Genomic DNA, 9,275 nt, shown 5'->3' with positions numbered 1-9,275 from the left:
CTGGCAGGACAATCTTTGTTTACCAAACACTTTTTCTCAACTTCCTATGACTCACCCTCCTGTCTTTGAAGCCACAAACCCCTAAATCTTCCCTTGGCTCATGATGGTATATAAAGCCCCAATCCTTTAGTTCCCCTTTTGAGTCTCATATCTTTCAGGGGCTCCCATTCAGTAATTAAAACATAACTTAAAAACAAATTTTTTCCCCTGTTACTCTGTCTCCTTACCCCAGGCTCCTAAACTTTGGGCCATCCTCAGCCTGACCAGTATACATTCCCTTGAGGATGAAATAGCTTATTCTCTGATCTACTACTTGAATGTACCACTGTCAACCTTAAAAATAAAAACTGCCAGTTACTTTACCATCCAAAGATGGGTTTATTTGGGAATAAAAGAAAATACAATCTGGAAGAAACAAGCTGTAGCAACACCTTACCCAAGGTTTATTCCAGGGAATAAAAGAGAGGCACCTTTCTCTCTCTCTCTCTCTCTCTCTTTTTTTTTTTTTTTTAAGATTTGACTTATTTATTTGAGAGAGAGAGAACATGAGAGAGGAGAGGGTAGGAGGGAGAAACATACTCCCTGTTGAGCAGGGAGCTGCGTGAAGGACTCAAACCTGGGACTCCAGGACCATAACCTAAGGCAAAGGCAGTATCTTAACCAACTGAGCCACCCGGTCACTCAATGCACCTTTTTTTTTTTTTTTTAAAGGAGAAAAGGGTTAAGTTGGGAAGCCTGTTATAAATGAGAAATCCATTGGAATAAAATGGGAGCTCAAAGTGTGGCAGCTTCTCATTGACTGAGCTGTCACAGGGGAAGGGGAGCCGGGGAGGAAAGCATTTCTTCTTCTGGCTGGAGTAGTAGGGTAGTATGCATGTGCAAGGTCAAGTTTGTGAATGGTCAGGTCTTAAAATCAAGTTTTCTCCTCCTGTTGGGTCTGCAGCTGACTGTGAGTGGTGGGGCTGAAACCTCCTGATGCCTTTTTAGTAAAGTTTTCATGATTATATTTGACATCACCCATTCACCCCATGTCCTCACAGCTAGTTCTTTCCAGCTTTGTTTGCTCTTCTCTTCTGCCTAAGTCTGGAGTGTCATTCTCACACCTGTGGTCAAAACGTTCCCCGTGTTGCAATAATCAGCCTCCCCCACTTGCAGTAGTCGGTTTCTTTCTCTTGCAATAACACTTTTTTTTTTTTTAAGTAGGCTAGTGATGCCTGGGTGGCTCAGTTGGTTGAGCATCCGATTCTTGATTTTGGCTCAGGTTGTGAGATCGAGCCGCACATAGGGCTCCGTGCTCAGCACTGCGTCTACTTGTTCCTCTCCCTTCGTCTTTGCCGCTCCCCCTCTACCCCTCCTCCCGTGCACTCTTTCTCTAAAATAATTAAGTAAAATCCTTTTCTTCCTTTTTTTTTAAGTAAAAATTTTTAAAAGCTAAATAAATAAATAAAATGGGTCAGATGCCCGATGTGGGGCTTAAACTCAAGACCCTAAGATCAAGAATTATGTGCTCTACCAACTGAGCTGGCCAGGCACCCCACAATAATACTTTTGAATACAATCTCACCTTCATTAAATTCACATTTGATTTTTATTCCAGTCTTATCACTAATTTCTCCTGATATTGCCTACCCTGTGACATCCTGAACCTAAGGGTTTTATATTTTATGGTTAACTTTGAGTTAATGCTCAGGATAGAATAGTGAGAATGGATTGTTGGTGTCCCAGCTAAGATCATTATAGAGTAGCTTAATTCATCCACAGACACTTAACCCACTGTGCCATCCAGGTGCCCCAAGTGGTCTTGTTTTAAGTCTTTAAGTTTGTGGGTATTAGCAGTAGTAGATTGTAGCAGCAGTAGATTAACAATACAGTGAACATATGAAGGAAAGAATGAACAAATGAATAAATGAACAAATGAATAATGTTCACTTAATAATGAAACTCTAGAGATTGTGTTCCTTCCTAAGTAGGAGGAAGGCAAACCAGGACTTCCGATCTGAGATGATATATAGTATATGAGCTGACAAGGATAAAAATATGATTTTGAGTGTATTTTTAAAACTTTAGTTGCTATGGGGGTGTTTGGAAATGTATCAAATGTATCGCCCACCAAAAATATGGAGTCGTGATACTGAGAGAATATTAGTGAGTTCTCTGTGAGTCATGCATTTACCTTAGACTAGAAAATATCTTCATGATGTTGTGAAAAGTCAAAATCACGTAGGAAGTTGCAGTAGTCTCTAAGGCAAATTTAAAATATGACAGCATCTTTTTTTTTAATGACAGCATCTTAATTTAATATCCGCTTAGTAAAAATATATGTACCTTGTCCTCAATATACCAGGCCTTTTGCCAGATGCTAGGAATAGATCAGAAATGAGAGTCATCGCAACCAAGAACCCAACAATCTAGTTGAAAGATAGACAATTTCAATGTTAAGAGCAATGACCAGTAAGGGATTTACTGCCTGTATAAATAGTTGGGGTTAGTGCTGATATCAGAACTAGATTTCAAGACTGAAATGCTGTGATCAGAATTTCCTTTCTCTCCATGTATTAATACTGCATTCTCCTATACTGGTCTCATTCTTGGATTCCACATGATAACAAGATGGTACTAACATGGTGCCAACAGTTTCATTCTCTATGACCTCTTTGACTTCAGAGCCATCAAGAAAAAAAACAAGCTCTCCTTCCCAGATGTCCCAGCAAAATCTCCTCTTTCTTCAGTAATTCATCCATTTCTGAACCAATCATACTTATTGGAGGGAAGGGAGAGGCGCTAAGAATGTGACTCGCTGACTGGCTTAAGTCTGGTTTATATGTTAAACTTGGAGTTTTGGGGTTTGGGTTCTCTCCAGAATCACAAGGATTGAAAATGAGAATGGACACAGCTCTCCCCATGTCACCAGAGGTAAGGTAAACGGATGATGGTATTCAAAACACAATCACTGTAGATTACAGACTATGTTTTGTCATTCTTAGTTACTACAAAAATTTACCCACAGTTTATGGTTTGCCTTTTTATATTGGCCTTTTTACTTTAATTTTTGAAATATAGGAGAGTTAAATTTGTATTGTTCTTGTTGTTAAATATGTCCATCTTTTTCTCTGTGAGTCTCTGTGAATCTCTGTCATTACTTCAGGACCTTTAGCCAATTCTCACCACACTACTGGTTATGTTTTCTTTTCTCATGGGGAAAAAATGGAAACAAACCATGAGTTGAAGGGAAGGAAAAATGCTTCTCTACTCCCAAGGTCTTCCAGCTGGACTGAACATTATAAAATTTACATGAAACAGATTAACAGGAGAAAAAAAAAGTTTTAATAGGTGTACCCAGAGGCCCAGTAATGAAATCAAGCCCTAAAGAAATGACCAAGGCAAGCAGTTTTTATACTTTTTAAGTCAGAAAAACAATTAATTGAATTGACAGGATTAAAAACAAGACAAAACCCTTTACTTAGGGAGTTTTGCTTAGTAAGAAATTCTAAACAGAATTTGGGCTGGGGTGGTAAATTAGTAAAGAGTGACAAGAGTTGGGGTGCTTGGCTGGCTCAGTTGGTAGAGCGTGTGACCCTTGATCTTGAGGTTATAAATTCAACCCCCATATTAGGTGTAGAGATTATTAAAAATAAAATCTTTTTAAAAAAGCTTCTAAAAAACATAATAATAAGAGTTATTTATACAACCTTCTGAGTTCTCAGTTTCCTATCTCTGGTAAGAAGGACGTCTCTTCACCTCCTGGTACAGGGATAGTACCTTTCACATGGGAAATTTATTTCCTGCATTCAGAGCGATGGAGAAAGGTCTGAGTGTCCTTTTGGCATAACTTATCTCTTAAGTAACTTTTATTTAAAATAATCAATATGTCAAAGTGACATATTTGGGGGCAGCCTGCCCTCGGCCCCTACAGAGTCTTAATATTATTCTCAAGAAAGTCTCACCAAGTGCACCACTAAAACAAGGACATATCATTTTGAATAGTTTCTATGAATAAAATCTCAATTCAAATTGTAACAGCTGACTGTTAAAAATGGCTCCTGGCTTCCTGTATTAGTTTTCTAGGGCTGCTATAACAAAATACTACAGACTGGGTGGGTTAAACAACAGGTGTTTGTTTTCGCATTGCTATGGGAGCTGGAAGTCTGGGATCAAGGTGTTGGCTGGATTGGTTTCTCCTCAGGCCTACCTCTTTGGCGGGCAGACGGCCACCTTCTTGCTGTGTCCTCACACAGTCTTTCTCTGTGCATGCCCCAGGTATCCCTCTATTGTCCAAATTTCCTCTGCTTACACAAATACTGGTCAGATTGAATTACAGCCTATTTTAAAGACCTTAATTTTGACTTACTCACCTCTTTAAAGACCTATCTCCAAAGGTAGTCACATTCAGAGGGACTGGGGGTTAAGATCTGCAGTATATGAATGTGGGGCAGTGCGGGGGGCGGTGTTACAATTTAGCCTGTAACACCACCTACCTTTCTTTCTTTCTTTCTTTCTTTCTTTCTTTCTTTCTTTCTTTCTTTCTTTCAAGATTTTACTTATTAATTTCTTTTATTTTTATTTTTATTTTTATTTAAAGATTTTATTTATTTATCTGACAGAGATCACAAGTAGGCAGAGAGGCAAGCAGAGAGAGAGGAGGAAGCAGGCTCCCTGCTGAGCAGAGAACCCAATGCAGGGCTCCATCCCAGGACCCTGGGATCATGACCTGAGCCAAAGGCAGAGGCTTTAACCCACTGAGCCACCCAGGAGCCCCAATTTCTTTTTTTTTCTTTTTAAGATTATTTATTTATTTATTTGACAAAGTGAGATCACAAGTAGGCAGAGAGGCAGGCAGAGCGAGAGGGGGAAGCAGGCCCCCTACTGAGCAGAGAGCCCCATGTGGGGCTTGATCCCAGGATCCTGTGATCATGACCTGAGCTGAAGGCAGAGTCTTAACCCACTGAACCACCCAAGTGCCGCTTACCTATTCATTTCTTTTAAAGATTTTACCTGTTCATTTGAGGGAGAGAGAGAAAGCATGGGGACAGGTGAGGGGCAGAGGGAGAAGGAAATGCAGGCTCCCTACTGAGCAGGGAGCCCAACATGGGGCTCAATTCCAGGAGTCCAAGATCATGACCCAAGCCAAAGGCAGGCACTTAACCAACTGAGCCACTCAGGTGCCCCAACACCACCTTTCTGACTTTATATTTTCTCTCTCTTTCTCTCCCTTCCCCCCACACCTCCCACAGGCTGTTCTAGCCCTTTGGTTTTTTGTGTTTTTTAAAGATTTTTGTTTATTTAACAGAGAGAAAGAGAGATCACAAGTAGGCAGAGAGGCAGGCAGAGAGAGAGGGGGAAGCAGGCTCCCTGCCAAGCAGACAGCCCAATGCGGGGCTCGATCCCAGGACTCTGGGATCACAACCAGAGCCGAAAGCAGAGGCTTAACCCACTGAGCCACCCAGGCACCCCCACATGGGTTTTTGAGCTTCAACTACCAAGCATTCACCCTACAAAGGCCCTTTGCATATGTATGATAATCTCTGCCTAGAATGATCCTCCCCTACAGTTCCTTTGGCCCACTTCCTTTTTTCATTCAGGTCTATGGTCAAACATTAGTCTTAGAGATGGTTTTGACCAATTTAATCAAAATATCACTTCCAACAGTGAACTTTGTTTCACAGAGTCTATCTACTGACTTAATATATTAGCAAATAAAGCTTAGGAGGAGGGAAACTCCTGTAACTACCATGTCTCTAGAACTTGATACAGTTGTTGATACATGGGAAGTATCCAATAAATGTTTGTTAAATGAATAAATGTTTTCCTGAATAGAGGAAGACTGACCCACTGAATCGTCTACAAATGAGTAAATAATTTATGATTGGATTTATCTGCTAATCATATGTCTCTCAGGAACCAAAAATCATTACTATTTCACTTTTATGAAGTAAAACATGGGGCTTAAACTCACAGCCCTGAGATCAAGAGATCACATACTCTTTTGACAGCCAGCCAGGGGCCCATGGAACAAAAATAATTATAAAAAATGGGGCACCTGGGTAGCTCAGTGGGTTAAAGCCTCTGCTTTCAGCTCAGGTCATGATCCCAGGGGCCTGGGATAGAGCCCCACATTGGGTTCTCCGCTCGGGAGGGAGCTTGATTCCCCCTCTCTTTCTCTGCCTGCCTCTCTGCCTACTTGTGATCTCTGTCTGTCAAGTAAATAAATAAAATCTTAAAAACAAAACAAAACAGGTGGAGAGCACCTGGATGACACAGTTATTTAAGTGTCTGACTCAGGTCATGAGTTTCCCGTGCTTCAGATTCTCTTTCCGTTTCCTTTTGCCCCTCCCCCTCATGTAGTTTCTCTCTCTGTCTCTCAAAAAAAGAAATAAATGTTTAAAAAACTAAAACAAGGGGCGCCTGGGTGGCTCAGTGGGTTAAAGCCTCTGCCTTCGGCTCGGGTCATGATCCCAGGGTCCTGGGATCAAGCCCTGCATTGGGCTCTCTGCTCAGCGGGGAGCCTGCTTCCCTTTCTCTCTCTGCCTGCTTGTGATCTGTCAAATACATAAATAAAATCTTTAAAAAAAAAAAAAAAACTAAAACAAAAACACAGGCACCTGGGTGGCTCAGTTGGTTAAGCATCTGCCTTGGGCTCTAGTCATGATCCCAGAGTCCTGGAATCAAGCCTGGCATTGGCTCCCTACTCAGTTGAGAGCCTGCTTCTCCCTCTCCCTCTGCTGCTCCCCTTGCTTGTGCTTGCTTCCTCTCTCTCTCTCTCTGTCAAATAAATAAATAAAATCTTTAAAAAAATGAAAACAAAACAAGTGGAACTATTTGGTAGAAAACATAATAATTAATAGTTTAGGGGCACCTGGGTGGCTCAGTGGGCTAAAGCCTCTGCCTTCAACCCCGGTCATGATCCCAGGGTCCTGGGATGGAGCCCCACATCGGACTCTCTGCTCAGCAGGGAGCCTGCTTCCCCCCTCTCTGCCTGCCTCTCTGCCTACTTGTGATCTCTGTCAAATAAATAAAATCTTTAAAAAGAAAATTAAAAAAAAATTGATACGCTAATAGCACATGAACGCACATGAATGCAAATTAGTGAAATAAGATTGAGAAACTCTACTAGAAAATTAAAAAATGAAAAAATATAAATATATAAATTATATAAATATGTAAATTATAGATATATACAAAAACATATGAACTTTACATATATAAATAAATATAAAATATATATATAATGTGTGTATATAAATAGATACACAAATTTTAACTATCTGTATGTTTATGTATATGTGTTTGTGTGTATTACTAAAGGGTAGAGTGAAGAGAAACAAAAGTGCCAAATCCAATTAATTGAAATCTCAAAAGGAAAGAAAAAGGAGGAACTATATGATGAAATAATATGTTGTGAAGATTCATTTCCCAGAATAAAGGAAAAAAAAAAAAACCTCAGATTGAAAAGGCCCTTACAGGGGCAAAAAAAAGAGATATGCATAAAGGACATGATCTTAGGTTTCACTGCTAAAAGAGTATGAGGGCTGGAGGTGGGGAATGACACAGTCTTACTCCTAAGCCTGCATCCCACTCCACTATGATCCAAATGTTATAGCATACTGATTTCATAAAGATGTGGTAAAGGGGCGCCTGGGTGGCTCAGTGGGTTAAAGCCTCTGCCTTCGGCTCAGGTCATGATCCCAGGGTCCTGGAATCAGGCCCCGCATCGGGCTCTCTGCTCCGTGGAGAGCTTGCTTCCTCCTCTCTCTCTGCCTGCCTCTCTGTCTACTTGTGATCTCTGTCTGTCAAATAAATAAATAAAATGTTAAAAAAAAATAAAAATAAAGATATGGTAAAGATTATATTAGGCTCAATATGAAAGCTCAGAAATATTACTTGATCATTATTATTTTATATTTGAAACTTTAGTTTATTTGGAATATATGTTTTTGCATGCCACAAACTGAGGTTTAATTTATAATTTTTCTAAATGGAGCATGCTTCTAGCACTATTTATTAAATAATGATAGCACTGCCTCTTTGTCTAATATGTATGTGTCTGGTTTTTTAAATTTTTTCAGTGCTTGCTAGGAATTAAAGACCATGATAAAATTCCTGTGAATTAGCTGGAGTAATTTGCACGAGTTGGGGCAAAAAAACAGCCCTCACATTTCAGTGACTCTTCCTAGCTCAGGGCGAACTTTGGGAATGATTCCTCCTGCCCCTTTAGGTGGTTCTTTCCCCAACCTCAGGCTTTCTTTCACATGCAGTCATGAATCAGTATTCAGCCGAAGATTTAAACATACTTTTTTTTTAAATTTTTAAAAGATTTTATTTATTTGACAGACAGAGTTCACAAGTAGGCAGAGAGGCAGGCAGAGAGAGAAAGAGAGGGGGAAGCAGGCTCCCCGCTGAGCAGAGAGCTGGACCTGCATTGAGCCACCCAGGCACCCCTAAAGATACCTTTTAGGTCTCTAGAACTCTGTCTCTGTATAGCTCTTTCCTTTCTGCAGCTCTGCCCTAAAAACTCTAGCAACTGCATTTTTAGCCACTTCTCAGACTTCCAGTTACGTTTCCTCAATCAAGAGAGACCATCTGGCACTTCCTGGGTCCCCTTTCCCAGTGGCGTGGACTGGAGATGTTTTTCAAGCACTCAGCTGGAGTAATTCTAGGGCTCACCTCATTTCTTCACCCTTTTTTGCAGGGTTCACGGTTCTGTGTTACCCGCCATCCAATGTCTAAAAGTACAGTTTCACACAGTGAGCCTGTTTTTTCAGTGGTTTCATGTGGGAGGGAAAACTTAGTCCTTGTTACTCCATATTGGTCAGGAGTGGAGGGCCCGTGGGCACCTGTGTGGCTCAGTCCTTAAGCATCTGCCTTCGGATCCCAGGGTCCTGGGATCAAGGCATCAGGCTCACTGCTGAGTGGGAAATCTGCTTCTTCCTCTCCCACTCCTTCTGCTTGTGTTCCCCCTCTCTCTGTCTCTCTCTATGTCAAATAAATAAATAAAATCTTCTTAAAAAAAAAAAAAAGAAGTAGAGGTCCCTTGGATTCTTTTTGTTATTTTGTAAGTTGGAGATCATTCTCAAGCAGTCTTTTTCGAGGAATGTGTAGGGGATTAGATCGTATTCCCTAGAAGCGGAGCCTGAGATGGGAATTCTTAGGAGAGTGATTTAATGAGGGTTTTCCCTGGGGAGGAGGGGAGCAAGGGAAGCAGGATAGGGCTTGGGGAGGAAGCTGGGCCAGAATGAGGTTTCATGAGGCGACTAATCGCAGTCTAGTTCTCCAGGGGG

The sequence above is a fragment of the Lontra canadensis genome, unplaced genomic scaffold, assembly GCF_010015895.1.
Source record: "Lontra canadensis isolate GAN:19392208 unplaced genomic scaffold, GSC_riverotter_1.0 scaffold106, whole genome shotgun sequence".
In the NCBI taxonomy this organism is placed as follows: Eukaryota; Metazoa; Chordata; class Mammalia; order Carnivora; family Mustelidae; genus Lontra; species Lontra canadensis.
The sequence above is the reverse complement of the archived record's forward strand: the minus strand, read 5'-3'. Positions refer to the sequence as shown.